Source organism: Rissa tridactyla, chromosome 1, assembly GCF_028500815.1.
Source record: "Rissa tridactyla isolate bRisTri1 chromosome 1, bRisTri1.patW.cur.20221130, whole genome shotgun sequence".
Lineage (NCBI taxonomy): Eukaryota > Metazoa > Chordata > Aves > Charadriiformes > Laridae > Rissa > Rissa tridactyla.
The window spans coordinates 117406189-117422741 of NC_071466.1; the positions used below are offsets into that span (position 1 = coordinate 117406189).

The 16553-nt window shown below is 41.0% G+C and overlaps 1 protein-coding gene across 1 annotated transcript in view; it reads right to left on the bottom strand.

Moving 5' to 3' along the window:
• Positions 1–1648: 1648 nt before the first annotated feature.
• Positions 1649–16553, bottom strand: part of GPR89B (G protein-coupled receptor 89B) — a 45188-nt gene continuing 30283 nt past the window's right edge. The window contains exons 16-22 of the mRNA XM_054197451.1: positions 14938–15017; positions 14329–14482; positions 5405–5503; positions 4383–4727; positions 3120–3251; positions 1865–2880; positions 1649–1749 (exon numbers count right to left, since the gene is read on the bottom strand). The gene's annotated coding sequence lies outside the window, so the exon portion shown is untranslated. The remainder of the gene's footprint in view (positions 1750–1864; positions 2881–3119; positions 3252–4382; positions 4728–5404; positions 5504–14328; positions 14483–14937; positions 15018–16553) is intronic.

Sequence of the window (16553 nt, forward strand, 5' to 3'; positions counted from 1 at the left end):
CCTTTGAACTATGTAGGCTTCCAACAAGCCCCTTTGAACAGGATGATTTCCCCCGCGTGAGGCAATGTGTCATGTAAAAGAAGGTAAGTTAAGTTGAGGACGCTAACTGCAGTTTACATGGGAGTCCCTGCAACTGAACAACGAAGAAAACAACCTCATTCAAAGTCCAGATTCAATACTTTATAGTCCAGCACCTCTACTCAACCAGGCTTATGTACATGTGCTACAAAACTTCTCCAAACTAGCTTTAATGCAGTTAACAAGGGCATAAGGAAGAGTGATCTCATTATGCCCATAAGCGATCCTGGCTGAATGCAGTTAGACAGTTAGACTGAAAATCTGTTTTCACTGAAAAAGACATTTTCATCTGGAAGGTTTGGACTAGCAGTCTATATTTCTTTATCAGCTCTAGAAATACGTATTTCACTACCTACTCAAACTGGTCTTTTTCCTGTTCACACAGGGCAGTTCTGAGGCAACTACCAGAAGGACTTTTGGTCTTTTCTGTGAAATAGGCAGATGGCATTGACCTGGCAAATAACAAGAAACAAGCATCATAGGTTTCTGTTCACCTCCTGAAAGAAAACCCAGCTCTGGCTACACTGTTGTCAAAGTCAGGGAGCGGTCATCCTGACTTGTGAAAGAGATTTTTATTCGGGAAAATTAACATTTTCTTATTACTGAAGGGCACTTACCTCACAGAATGCCTACAGTCTTGACTACATGTCCTCCATAAGCCTATGTACCTCTGTAACAATTGTTGTCCTTAATAGACAGATTGTATAGGTATTTTAGAGACTGGAGTTTCACTAAGTGTGTTCATGTCCCCAGTTGCCATGGATATATGCTCATGCTTCCTTCCTCAATATAAAATGTCCATCTGGTGTCTTATTACTTACAGTCCTGCTGCAAGCATCTTGTATTTATGACCTTTCAGCTCAGCACTCATTTTCACAGTAGTTACAAAGCAAACTATTTGGAAACAGCTTCTATGCTTGTACATAGCATAGAATACGGAACTTTGAAGAGTTAAAGATCTCTTTGAGGTCAAGAGCAGTGCCTCTTTAAAATTCCTACTTCATCTTCTAGTGCCTTGCAAAAATAAAACCATAATTCTCCTTATTCTCTTTTCAGCTGTTCCTTATAGTTGCCAGGAGGTGGAAACATAGCTACACCAACCTACAAGAGAAGCATCATGTTGATGTGTAACTGTACAGCATGCTGCCTGCCGAATAGTGCTAAAAATACCTGCAGACTGAATTGGCTCAGTGGACCCCAAAACATAGGATGATACAATGCCCTTTCTGGGTTCCCCCCACCTTTCCCTTCCCGCAGCTAGCGAGACGTCTGTACTGCTTGTTACTGCTTCTCGGCATCAAGGATGCCCTTTAAGCAGCTGGTTCTGTCAGATGTGACATACACGTTTATTTCCGCAAGCATTCAAAATCAGGCTGCCTTTGATGGAAAGGCTCACAAAGCAGCAGCAACTGCAGCCCTTCAGAGCTGATAAACAATCAGATACCTGGCAAAGCCATGAGGAGATAAATGATCGCTTCACGTATTTATTTAGAAGATATGTGTCTGCTTTGACATTGAAAAACATTACACACATGCCCAAGTATGAAAAATGACATGGCAGAGGTCAGAAGCGCTCATCAGACAAGCTTTAATAACCACAGAAGCAGATACAGATGTAACCATCTTCGCTTTGCCATTTGGTCCCAAATTTTAAGTCCCAAGAGAGGACCCCTTAGACAAAAGGTAAATTTACATAAATACTTGGAAAAGGGGAGAGGGACACAACACTGTTAAAAGACTGTAGATAAAACATCAAAACATCCCACATTAGGGTAAAACATTGTACCTGGTTTTGGTTTCTGTTTGCAGAACAGGAGTTGACACTGACTTCATTTCTGCTTCCTGTGCATCCCCCCACTTGAGCTCATGCTGCTGAGAGTTGAATAAGGGCCTCAAGCTTTCTCAGCAAATTGGAGAGCACAGAGGATAGACCAGAAATATGTCAGAAGATGTTTCAGAGGAGAAAACCTCCCTGCATGGGAGGCAGGTCCCAGAAAGTATGGCTGGAAACAAACCATCTCTTCGTTCCAAAAAAAACAACACTAAGAAATCAGTTGCCTCAATGAAGGCAAAACCTGGAAGAACTGACAATCGATGCGAGAGAATTTCAATTCTAGGACTAGAAAAGGCAGGAAGAAATTCTTCTTCTCTACCTAGGAGGTAGATGAGGTAAAGTGAATAATCCCAATGAACCAGTCCAGAAATAAGTCCCCCAAAACCTTGAAAAGTGTGCCATGAAACACAACGTGAATCCCAGACATTCATCATGCACAATAAAATGGTCTCACATGTTCTCACAGCGCCTCAGGAATATTATCTTGTTTTAAGCAAAGCAGCTCAGACTTCTTGAACAGGGTCTTCATGATACAAGTCCTTGGGTGGAAAAAAAGACAAAGACACAAACACACACACAAAAAAAGAAACGAAAAGAAAAAAATCTACTGGTGTTCAGGAGCAAAATGTACCAATCCAAATTAATAAAACACAAGCTTATTCAAAAAGTGACTAATGCAAGACCACGTCTCAGAGGTTATATTGAGAGGTCATCTGGCCAAGAGAGAGACTTTCACACATCTTAGTCAACTGCCTGAGCTCAGGCTCAGCATTTAATTTGCAAGATACCTTCTGTCACATCAGCACACAACTGGATATTCCCAAAAGGCCATACAGGAGGCATCTGAAGTCCATAAAACAATGGGTTTGTGCTCATTCAGTGCTCCCTGTTTTGGCAAGACTGGGAATTGGACACTGAGCCAGGTGACTTCTGTGGATGTTGGCTGGAATCCAGCTCAGTTGCACCTTCTGCAAAATCGCTCAAAACCAAAACCAATGTAAGTTAGTTGCGATCATTTCCCCTTCCTGCCTGGGGAGTTTTAGCCCGCTAACCTCTATGGAATTGTTACAACGGTACAATGAACACCCATTAAATACATGGAACATGCCAGAAAGCCACCTATGAGAACTGTGATTTTCTAAAATCAATCATCAGCTCTATCTTCAGAAAAGATATAGATAGATAGGATAGATAGATATCTTCTTACCTTTGACATACACAATTATCCAGGATATCATGATCACAGCCCACATCTGCTCCAGCTCAGAATCCACCCTCGGAGCTTTGTTCTGTTCCAGGTCTCCCTCTGTCCTCTCTGTGGTATTGACAACGCTCACACCTGATATAACGATGATCAACACGCAAATAAGTCTGCAGAACTGCATCTTTTCTTACCTAATACTTCAGTCACCTAAAAAGGTGAGTGAAGGTGTAAATTTTATTCTATTTTTGGTGAAAATATGTTGGAGAAAACTTTAAGGCAGCAAAAGAGGGATATAATCCCTATATGTTAACAAATCTGGGAGAACAGCTTGGAAGGAATACAAGCTGGTTTTTCAGCCTGTCCCCGATCAGAACCAACCTACGAAGCTCTAGCTCAACCTAGTAGCTCACCACCACCACAACCGCCAGACAAGAAGCTCGGCTAGTTAGGCCAAATAAATATCCCCTTCTGCTGGAACTTGGAGCTGAAGTCACTTGGCATATACAACAAGACCTGTATAGAAATGATTGCACAGGGCCACAGCCACTGTATGTTTCAGCCCTCCCAGTCTTCCTGCACAATATTTTTTTCTCTTCTAAGTAATGAAGCAAGAGAAAAACAGTTCGCTTCAATAAGAACAAAATAATTCACAGTGGTGGCTTCCGTGTCTCAGCTCCAACTCCTTCTAAGCACCAACCCTCCCAGAGGTATACATACATTACAATGAATTCAAGAGGTGGTAAGACTAGACTGTTTGCATACACAAAGGTCTCCATTTAAGAAAATACACAGATCTCCCTTTTAGAGAAAATAACTTTACTGCTTGTGAATGTAGCTACAGCTATAAACCCAGAACAGATGGTAGGTGAACTGGGACAGACCTGCACCTAACTTGAGACTAACATACATTTTCCCACACTGCTTTTTCCACCCAGTTCCATTCAGCTCTGGTAACAGGGCTCAGATTAGAAATCCCATGGGAAACTATCCCCATTAGCTCCGAGAGATCCACAGCCAATCTAAAACAAATCCCCAACATTTTTCACGTTAGTCTTGCATTTAGCACGCACAGACGAAGAGACAGGAGTATGAAACTTATTCCACATGTCACAGCGTGGCAGCAATCGTTTTTAGTTTCGCACCCTAGGAGGAGAGGATACATCTTCATGAATGCAGTTTTTATCATGCAGAAATTTCGCTTCAGAGACAACCACGTGATCTCCCCAACGCTCTCTGCAAGAAAGCTCCTGGACACGTAGAGCTTACCTGTTACATTCACTCTAATGAAGTGCCCCACAGCAGTTAGGAGAGTACTCTTTATTTTGGCCCTGCATTGATAGTGGCCGCTGTCTGACTGTTCGACTTTCTGAATTTCCAGAAGCAGAGAGGACATGACTTTCGCCTTGGGGTCTGAGTTTTGTGAGAGCTGCAAGCTTTCCGTCCCCTTTCCAAACCCAGTCTCGTTTTGCTGCTTTGCATTTTTATACCAGTGAGCCTCTATTTGTGACGACTGATTCTGTTGATGCCTGATGAGACAATTCAAATTCAGGGTCTCCCCTTCTTCCAGGTATTTTGTGGTAGGTGGGTAAACGATTTCCAGCATACTGTGTTCTGTGGTGGAAGAGAGCAGACGTTAACCGAACCGCGCCAGGCCAACACCCCCTCCCCCTTCACAAGACTCCTCCCATTTGTTTATGCACTGTGAAATCAGGGGCTATCTTATGCTCCAGGCGTGCACAGAGCGCCCAAGGTAACAGGTACCCCAATAAAAACAATACTTTTTCCTCCTCATGTGAGAGGAAGAAAAAAAAAATATCTGTTTGCTATCATAGATCTTGCAAAGGCACTGTGCGGACAGAATATTCTCTATAAGCTTTGCTTTTTTCATAAAAATGGAAGATGAGAAGAGTGTCCTTTCTCCAAAAAAGAAAGCGAAAGCATCAGGGGAGAGGGATATTTAAGCGTTTGGATTTTTCCTCTTCAACTTGAAGGTTTTTGCTTTCATCGAACATTGAACTATTCCATGGAAAGATAATATAAAAATACTGATTGGCTCAAAATATTGTTCGTTTGGGATCAGATTTCACCTCCTAGCTCCCTTGGGAAAAATTCAGAAAAGAAAAAGCTGAAAAACATCATGCAGAGCATGCCCTGCTGGAAGTCATTGCAATAGATATTCTTTCTTTCCCGTACCCCAGGCAGCATCTCTCAGTCGCACCAAGTAACTCCTAAACAGGATTAAAAAAAACGCCAACAGCACACTTTTCCTTGCCAGGGCTCCTCCTTACCCGATACCAACATTGCCAGAGCTGCCATTTGGAACACCAGAACGGGGCTGCTGCCTCCAGCCATAGTGAGGAACTCTGCTATCAGAGACATCTTCCACACTGAAAAAGGAAAGAGAAGAAAAAAAAAAAAATTAAAATCATAGGCGGTTATCCGGGAGTTCTTCTCACGGTACAGAGGAGAGCTAGTATCACTTAGCTTGCTACTGCGAGCCTGTCCTAGTACTTACAGAGCAGTCAAAAGCGCACAGTCCTTCCCCTCAAGCGACGAGCCTGTAAATGACAAAGTAACCCTCTGCGTTTAAATAAGACAGAGACATGAAAGCACATATCCCCTTTAAAAAAAAAAAAAAAAAAAAAAAAAACACCGAACAACAAACCAACAAGACAACAGATGCCACAAACCAGATCACCCACACACATACTATCTGTATACTTGGGTTGCAGGCAACAGGCTTATTGGCACTAGCTAAAACACCTGGAAGTTAGACCACAATCACAGAGTTATTGTGGCAGCCTACAGTGAACTGAACAACTGTCAACAAACTCCTAAAAGCTAGCAAAATTCCTCTGTAATTGTTTCTCCTCCTCAAGAGGGCACCTGCATCAAATTATTTGGCTGGAGCAGGCAAGAGCCTGGCTCCCAGCAAACTGTCTCATGACATTAAAATGAATGTACAGAACAACAGGCTACTGCCATCTCTTTTTCAACGATGAAAAAAAAAAATCAATTGTTGTTACTAATGTTACTGTATTTGTGCTCTGAGTAGGAGAATTTTGATGTTGGCGTGAGGAAAAAAATAGAGAAATTCTGAAGAAAAGAAAAAATAATGCTTACCACAACGTCCTCCTGTTTCAGACTAGTGTTAAGAAGCAGGAGAGCCTCTTTCTTTACCTCAGAATATAGATTTTCCTTTTCCCTGGAAAAACAAAGCTGTCTTTTAGAAATGTCTCTAAGCGCCAGACCAGCAAGTGGAGCTCCGCACACTGCTGGGAAGGAGAAAACCAAGAGTGGTTTGCTTGGCCTCCATTTTCAAAATGAGTGGGTGCCTTGAAAGATTCTGAGGTTAAATAAGCAGCCCAAAATCAAAAGCTTTGCTTTTGTTTGCTTGGGTTTTCTTTTTTTCCCCTCTCACCTACAACCTTAGACCAAGACATGGAAGAAAGCCATGGCAGGGCTTCTAGTTGTTCCACATTGTCCAGTGCTTGTAATCTGTGTACTTGAGAGAGTTAAATCAGTTCCTCTGGGTATGCTCTGATCTTCTTGTTGGTAGGGGAGGACAACAAAATGATGGGAGTGAAAGTGACAACAAACCACTTATCTGCACTTTTCTATACTGCAGAAATTCCTGTGTGGGCTGTACTTGCAAGAAGTTGAACGTCTTGTTGGTTTCTGTGTTATTTTAACTACAGTATCTATTCACTTATTCTTATCTTTCGGGTCTTTATTTGCTTTCTAAAAGGGTCCCCATACACTTCCCTGGTGTCAAGCTTTCAGTTATGGGTCAGCTACCCGGGAGCAGGAGATTTTATTGGCTTTCACCAGATAAGGCCAGCTTAGCTAACATTTCCTCTTTTAGATGACCCAGTAATTTTTGGACACTTAAAAGACTCAGACCAGGTTTCATTTTCAGAGTGCAGACAAGAAGCATGAGTTCAATTGCTCTTTTGATAGCTTTTGAGATGCGTAGAGCATAGTGGTTAATGTAAGGGGAATGATCGGAACTGCCAGTTCACAGCCTCTGCAGCTCATTAAAGCAATCAAAATCCTTGCTATTAGCAGAAAGCAAAATCCTTGCTATTAGCAGAAAGTAGTTCAGTGTCCCAGACACGTTTACTGAAAACGTACACTCTCTGTGCAGCAAAGCCACTACTTTCCAGAGCTGCTTCCTAACTTCCTTAAGAAGAATCCACATCCATGAAAGGGGCCGACTTGAGAGCCCAGACACAAACATCAGCCATTCACAAGGCATGCACAATTCAGAGAGCAAGGCAAGATATATATATTTTTTTTCCTCTTCTCCTTCCAGTTTCCTATCTAAGGCCAATCCCAAAGCAATCACTTCTCCTGCGGAGCAAGCAACCTGTTCTTTGAAGTCCATTCAGCATCAGGTCTGTCAGTGCAGTGTAAACCCAGTTACTCAGCCTTCACGGTGCAGCCTGTGGATACATGTTCACGAGCAAACAAGACTGAACACGTCTGAGGTTCCTCCTCAGAAATAGGGCAGTGAACAGCATTTTTATTTGAGAAAGGCCTAGGGAGGCTTTAAGCCAGCAATGTGAGCTGTGCCTACGTTCTCGACAGGCATCTGAGATGAGTAACATAGGAAAATACTGAGGGTGCAATGGAATGACCCCGAGCATATCCACCATGTTACTTCAAACAGAGCTTAAAAGAGGAAAAAATCCTCTGTTTGAAACATACAAAAAAAACCCAAAAAGCAAGTAGCAAAGTTCCACTTCCTGAGTAAATCTGAATAGGTGCCCATTGTTTTAAGGCAAGTGAGATCTTCTCAGATGTCTCAGCATTAGTAAATCCATCAGATTCAATACAACAGTTAACAAATTTTCATTACAAGATTGCAAGCCAAAGATATATCAGGGCAAGGAAAAATACAGATCATGAGGTCAGACACTATGTTCTCCAGTGTCCTCATGTATCCTATGTATTTCCTGCTTTAGGAATCTACACCCTCATGAAATAAAATAAAAAAAAAAAATAACGCTGCTGCTTTCAGCTCTCGTGTGTGTTTACATTAAATCAAAATATAAAACCATAGATAGATTTTAGCTGTTGCAATCCTGATATTTTCATCCTACTTTGTTTAACTAAAAAAAAATTTTAAAAAATAGGCAATATGCGAGAAATACATGCCCTAAAAACACATGTCCTGGGGCTGCTTTGGACTGTCACCTTCATGTATACATACCCATGATATTGAAAGAAAAATTTCAAATAAGGCAAATTCCAGAATTTGTCTTAGTGGTATGCAAATCATATCCAGATAGCAAGAGAGAAAGTAAAGTTCAGTTTCACCTAAATGATCTACTACAAATGAAAAACATATAGTCATGAGGAAAAACATGTACAAGAAATAACCAAGTCAAATCAAGCAGTTCCGATCTTTAACTAGATAACACCATATTCTATATTTACAACAGAGGTTCCAAAAAGGCATTCCAGAAGATGTACCAAGTTTTCCTAGAACCAGATCCTGACAGCTCCAGCTTTTATCTCTGTAAATGAGATGGTGGAAAAGCCTGGTCCTCAACAAATCTGTGAAGAAGGATGTGTCCTCTACGCGATCTGGAACCGCGCTTGCACCACTTTGGACACAAGTGCACCAGGAACAGGCATGCCACAGCTGTGCACCACATGCTCTGGATTTCTAATAATCCTGCTTGGAGTCTGTACTAGGTACTTGTCTTTGCCATGATCACATGGCAGGATTGCATTTTGGATGCATTGGTCTACAACTCAATGATGACCAAAAGACACCCTTTCACCCTCCCGCTTTACTAAAACCTAGTTTGCTGGGTTTGCTTTTGTAGAATACTGCTTCATCATTGTCCATTTTATACATTGGCTTTTATAAATGACAAATGGGCTGTCATTGGTACTTTCTTATATCTAGAATAAACAAAAACCAACCAACCAAACAAACAAAAAAAGCCCAAAACATCAAAACCGAAGAATTCTATACTTAATTAAAACATAAGGCTTTTTTCCACAGGGGTCATTATTTCTATTAATCATGCTGTGAAGGAATTTAGAACTAATTTTGGAGAGAACACAAAGAGCTTACAAATTTTGTGCTTCAAGATATATGTATTCTGTAACTGTAAAGAGAATAGGTCCAGATACCAATTAGTGAAAAGATGCACCTTCTTTTTTCATTTTTTAAAAATCAAAACAGTAAAATTAATAACGTCAATCACAGCATCTCATTAATAACATCTCAATCACAAAACTTCACAATAACCTCAATAACACAAAAGTAAGCAAACCTTGAGAAATCAATGCTCCGCTGTTTTCTAAGCTGATTAAACATATAACTTCGCAGTATTACAGTGAATCAAGAGACTAACATAGGCAAGTGATCAAACCCTCAAACTAATATAACAGATTATCATGCCTCACCAAGTTAACCCTAGGAGAATTTAAGACAATGACAACATCCTTCAGTTTCAATTCCCTTACTTAATATAAATGTCTACCTCATTTAAGTGTCCATTAGCTGCTTTTTCCTTACACCTAACTGTCACCAAACACAGTTACGGAGGGTTCTTATTCCATCATCCTTTTCTTCAAAAGGATACAGTGGGCTTTAAGAAGGCATGACAGTCAAATCACATAGCAGCAGGTTAAAATACAACCGTTAACACAAGAGAATCTGGCTCAGTGACACGTTGTGGTTTAAATTTAGGAAATCATTAAAGGACTCTGTTGGGCATCTCTCATGTGCACAGACAAATGAAATAATCCAAGAGATTGAACAAATAGTACAAATTTCATCCCCCAACACCACAAAGGCAAAACTAAAAGCAAAAAAGAGCAGAATTAAACTGCTTGGGATCTTGTCTTTGGCTATATGGACTCAGATTCCGCTGAGCTTACTGCCACACACACGAGTTTCATTCAGGCTTATGCTGGCTTCCCCAGTGACATAAATCTTTAAATTCTTCCTCCTCTGGATGACCTGTCCAAGCAAACAGCTTAATATAACTTCAGCTGTGTCTTGTGGGTAACAGAATTTTTCCTTTTCTGGTCTTTGCGTCTTGAGAAGGCATGTCGCGCTTGCTCCAGCTCTGAACCCAGTTCAACATTTCAGGATCACTTTGCTTTTTAGGCTCTGATACAGTCATGCCACTTAGGATGATCTTCAAGACAGGCAATAAACTAAGATGTAAGTGGGTATTTCCCTAGAAAGTTTGAGTGTCATCTTCCAGCTGAAATCAGAGAGACAAACTCTACTGTCACCAAAACCAGCTTTACCCTTACAACCAAACCAACCTTATTTCCATGCATGCATTTGACGGAGATTTATTCTCTCCTTAGTACTTAGGCATGGATTTCTGGTAGGATCCATATTTGGATCTATGTCTGACTTGTTTGAAGGGGATTTTAAATTAATAAATATAAGCTCATTATTAACTTTTACATCATATTTAAATAATTTATTTTTATACTATTTTTTTTTCCTTACAATTAAGTAATCTTGGGTTCAAACAGTGTCTAGATCTATATTCCTCTCAAAGCTTACAATAATGGTTTTCGATAGTTGCACAGGAAAAGGGCTGCATTCTGCATTTCTGCAGTGCCAGGCATAGCAGTAGCCATTTCCTTTTTGTGGCAACAGAAAACAAGCCTTTCAAAGCCACAAAGTGACAAGAACTAATAAAGAGCAGGCATTATCCACCCTCACGTTTCTATTAACAGTTCTATAAGCATCGTATAAGCCTCATCAGAGCAGAACACAATAGTTCCCCCAACACAAAAGCAAACAGAGAGTGACCGAGAAGATGGAAACTTCTACAGGAAGTTTGTATTTCTCTTTGCCTTCAAGGCTACATTCAAACTTTCCATTATGATCACTGATCTCAGAAAGACAGGTAAATGAATGCTATTCCAATTTAAATCCTTCTTGTAGCAAGAGTGAACGCACCCAGTAAGAAATCTGAGGGAAAAGTTAGGTCCTTGGCATGCAGAAGAGTCAAAATAATTATCCTGGATTACATGAAGCAACATCCCTTATATTTGCTGAGGCTAGTGCTCCTTACCCCTCCACACGGCAGCTCAGCCTGAGCTTAGGGTAATGAAATATCAGCATAGTGCTTTTACTGACAGAGTGAAATTAAATACTCAATAATATAGAGGTTAATACAGAAATTAAGGACATTTCCTCGACGGATAACAGACTTGGTGGGGGGGAGGTGGGACATGACGTGGGACAAGACGGGACACAGGCAGCAGGAAGAGGAAGGGGAGATGGGAAGAGAAAGAGATTCACACTTGCTGCTGTCAAAGCCTTAGGCCTGGATACTCCCTGTCTCACAGAGCTGTATTTTTGGAGGAAGAGTATATGCTTTCTGTAGTGATTGTGTAAGCACCTCTTCCTCATGCTCCTTAAAGAAAATAGTGAAGTAGACATAGTAATTCTTATTTATACATCTCAAAAGCTTAAAAGAAAAGGAACGCGGTCTACTGTCGAATTCAGAAATCCATCTCCAGAGGGCAAGAAATGCACGTGCAGCTGAGATCTAAGTAACTTATTCTCTTCTTTCACAGATCAGGAAAAAGAACAGTTTTATAAGGAATATACGCTAGAAAAAACAAAGCTCCATGTGCTGAATGGAAAAAGGCAGACTAGTAGATTTATAACATTATTTTTTATGTCTCAGCATCTTGCACATCCAAAGACGACTGAATGATACAGCAATTAAAAAGCAGAATCGAAGAAATACATGTCTAGAAAACGCCCAACAGAAGAGGCTGGAAAGAAGTCTTCCCACGTTATGAGTGCCAGAGGGAAGACAAGAATTCCAAAGGTGTTGCTATTTGAGAAGCATTAATCAAACCAACTTCAGCTGCTGTTATGCAAACAGTCCTGCAGACAGCCTGATTGCTGTACATGCATGTGAATATATATGCCTTCCTACAGCCATTTACTATGAACAAACACATAGCTCCACCAGAAAGTCTACTTAGCTCACATAATTCCTCATTTTCAAGACCTTCAAATTTTTGCCTCAGCAGGAATTTCCAGATTTTAACACCGATTTCAGCCTGACATCACAGAAAAAGAAGCTCCACAGGCACATCTCACAGTTAACTCCGTAAAGAATTCTGCATCTAAAAGCCCAATTCACGATCAATACAGAGTATCTGTTGAACAGCTAAAGAAGAAAGCATTGTTTATAGTTTATATTCTCCAGTAAAAAGGTCACTAGGGAAGACGATTCAATATTTAAAGCCCAAAGAGCAAAGCCTGGGGGAAGATGTCTGCTACTGTAATTCCTCACTGACAGGTCCAGGGGATAACAGAATACCTTTCTTTGCTGCAAACACAGGGACAGCAAATGATTTGTTTTTTCCCTCCCCCATTTTTAAGGAAGACATAAGCCCAAAATGCTCGAAGGAGGGGTATTCTCCCCTTCCTCTGCAAGCCTGCAACCCAGCAGGACTGCAATGTCATTCCTGTTTGCTTCCCCTTTTCTTTCCCTGACATTCTTTACCATATCAGGAGCATGTGGTCACCAGAAGAGAAAGAATTAATTACCGCTTGGCTGTGTGCAGGATGACTGATGAATATTCATTTGGTAGTCGAAACGGACTTTGCCTCATGATTAAGGAGGACTTCAGTGAACCAAATACTCCCATTACCAAATCACATGGTGCTTTATATAATACTTGCCAAACTAGAGTGGAAAAACCGTCACTGGCAAAATAAGGGGCAAAGGGAAAGGGCCGCACTGATTTTGAACAGCTTAAATACAAGAACAAATAAAATATGCCTTCATATTACTCTACTGAAGGAGACCTTAAAACAGTCCAAGGCTCCGGTTCACAATCCCTGTCAGACGTAGCTGTGGAAGGAAAGACTTAGCTGAAGAGGCTGCTGCCCCCTCGGATGGGAACAGCAGCTTCTTCAGGGAGCATATTTCTGCCTGAAAGAGGCTGCAAATCAGTCTTCAGCCATCACAGTTCACAGCCTTGTGTACTTATACAAATTGACGGTGACATTGCCTCTTGTTAATACATTGGGTTGCAGGGTGGCCTTAGTCCAGGGGTACCGCCTTTCCGGAACTCAGCTGCAGGGGCATCATTTTCTGCAGGGAGTAGGGGACAGCTTTACAATTGCCCCAGCTGGAGTCAGCAGAGGACACAAATGAGCCTGTATTCGCCCAACACGCTGCATTTGAAAATGAATTTTCACGAACTGCTTGTTTGTCATGAATCCAAGAAAAGGGTGGCACTGCAAGGACACTAGTGAGCTTGCGGTCGGCAAATATGCAGTAAGCAATATAGGTAAAAAAGCACTATTCAGAAATCCTCATTATATCGATTTTTAAGGGATGTACGTGCTCCCAGGCAAGAAAGTTCAGCTGTGATTGGTATAATCACCATTATCAAGATTTAGGAGAGGGAATGTTTTTACAGCAAAATATCCACATAAACCTTTTGTCAATAGAACAATGCTGGCACTGATACATATCATTTGAGCGCTTTATTTTCAGAACCAAATATATGAACTATATTCATTCAAATTTAGGGTGGGACTCCTTGCACAACTGTGTTAATAACAAAAAGTAGCTTTTAGTTGACTGACCTTTGTAACTTTACGCTTGTATTATAAACATTAAATATCTACTTCACCAATCTTTCATTAACAGCTCTGGTTTCTACTCCTCTCATCCAGTGGAATGGCCATGAAAGCGGTTTCTTCACCATCTCTTAATACAACCTGGTGAGTCACAATTTAAAAAACCAAAACTGCTTATAAAAAAAAATTAGAAGTCAGCCAGAGGCTAGCGACACCTTTTTTTTTTTTTCTCTCCTTTTTTAAAAAATAAAATCAGGAATCTGTATAAACTCTTCAGATGTGAGTAAGTAAGTTAAATAAGGGCCATCCTTCTGGCAAACGGGCACACACTCTCCTTATATCTGTGTCCCACACAGGGCCAGGAAGTGACCCGGGCCACATACTTCCTGGCAAAGAGCGAGACTTTGGTAAATGTCACTTGCTGAAACTACCCCCTGGCACAATATCAACTGGGCCAGGTCTGGGTCTCTCCACTCTGCAGCACTCTGCCAGCACTGTGAGACTCTGGAACAAGCCACCTGTACCCCCAGTCTCAGGCTACTAGAACAGGTACAGCACAGATCTCATCTTATTTCAGGCACTTAATAGGAAAAAAAACATTACCTTTACTGTCACCATTGCCCACTTGCCAGCAGAGGACACATCCACCCTTCCTTGAGGTTAGGCAGCTCTTCAGGTTGTTCAGAAGAATGCGTGGACAAGGATGCTGAGGCACTTTCTGTTACTGCTATGTGCTCAAGTCAGCTCCTTGGAAAGCCTTCCAGAGGATCAAAATAAGATGCTTCAGACAGGCAATACCAAAACATCTCTACAGTCAGTGCTTTATTCCAGGTGGCCTCCTGGAAGCACTAGAAAGTGAGAAGTTTTTGCTTTGGGGGAAGGAGGCTAGAACTTACCAAAACCTGTGAATTTACTCATGCCAGAGATCCTAACAAGTACCAAAGTTAAGAACACAGGTGCTTCTCTCAATTTACCAACATGCTGAGTAAACCATGTGATCACTTACAACTACTAGAAAATGCTTATTTCTGATAATTTTTGGTAACACAGGTAAGTATCACAGAATTTCTTCTAACCAAACATCAGAAAAACCTTGGTAAAAAGGATGATTGAAAATATTTTGTAGATGTTAACCCACAGAAGAATGCAACGAGGATAGGAACAAAGGTCCTTACGTTACTCCATCCAGACTATAGATGAAAAGAGACATACCTTGGAGAAAGCAGACCCAGTGCCAAAGTCTGGTCCCTGTGCTAACAGAACCACACCACCTAAGTCACTGTGGCCAACTCCTGTAATACAAGAATACTATGAATTCAGAGGTTTTCCCAGGTTTTATCACTTTTCCCAAAGTGTTAAAAGGTAAAAATCCTCTTTTATTTTTTTAGGTTGCTTATTTTTGTCGCTGCATGAATATGCTTGAGAACACTCTTAGAAAAGGCTCAAGAACCAGAAGAGGAGATATTGCAAGCTGCCTTTACGCTGATCCATTCTTAAATAATTTTCATTCTACTGGTGGAAGGATAGGAGAATTTTTGTCCTCAAGGGCTTGTCAGCATTGGATGCATTAGTACATCTTCCATACAATTTACAGCTCAGTCCCGCACATGCAAAGATCAGCTCTAAGAAATGCAGGGTCTTGTTCTTCAGTGCACACAGAGGTACATCCTCCTTGCACCTTGTCATCAGCATCCCATTCAACCTGTTGTCATGGCCTTAGGGCTAACCACCAGCCTCAACTCAAACTCAACCCTTTGCCATTCATATTTTCTAATGTTTCATCATTCACCACACGATAAGCTTAAGTAGTCTGTTGACTGCTAGACCTTCCTCCCTCAACTTTCTTTTCAAAGCCTTTTGAAACTGCTACATGACCATACTTTCCCTTCTAGAAACACAGAATGTTTCTATGTTTCGCTAAAATTTTACATTTTTGTAGCACCTTATTTTCGAAAAATCTTGTCTGGACCCAAAATGACCTCAAAGTGGCACTACAATGAAAAAAGTACATCTTGCTTCAAATGCTGTGTTGTTTCCTTGTATGCTGACCTAAGATCCTTCTTTGTGTTCCTATCTGCACTGTGCTTAGCCACAAAACTATGAGCCACTGTGATTCCCCTTCTCTGCGTCCCTCCTCATCCAGTCTTTGTCTCACTTGTCTGAAAGATCGCAAGGAGAGGACAGCGCAGGGTCTGACTTCTCTGGTGCTTACAACATTGGGGCTCACTTACTTGGGTTTTTCGATTGTATGTCATACAAAGAGGAACAACTCCTAGTCACAACAGGCTTGTAAATCCACTTAGAGTAAGTGGATTACAGTAAGGCTTTTATAACATCAATGACTGTTCTGATGCAGCACATTTACGTTACACTTATTTCTATTACCTTTCCTTTGAATTAAACAGTTGGAGCAGACAGCCAGGGAAAACACAGGTATTATTTCTAATAATCCAACTCCACAGCAAGTTAATGAGGGAAATATGTCATTTTAAAGCTTTCTAAAATTGAATGAGATTTTTTAACAAGAATTTCACAGGGTCAATTCATTAAATATCTTGGTATACCAAGACTCAAATTTGGAGGCTTTCCACCACATTAGAAACATCATCAGTTTAACTCGTGTCTATAAGCATATCCTGCAGATGCTTATGGCCACTAGATAAGATATGCCCTTGCGGTGGGTTGACCCCAACCAATAGCCAAACACCCAATGCCCTATTTCTTGGCCCAGGAGTATATGAGGTTATTTCAGAAATGAGTGGCACTGTTTGACTCGATTCTTTCTGGGGCCTTTCAAGCTTGGGATGGCATTTCAAGCAATGGCATGG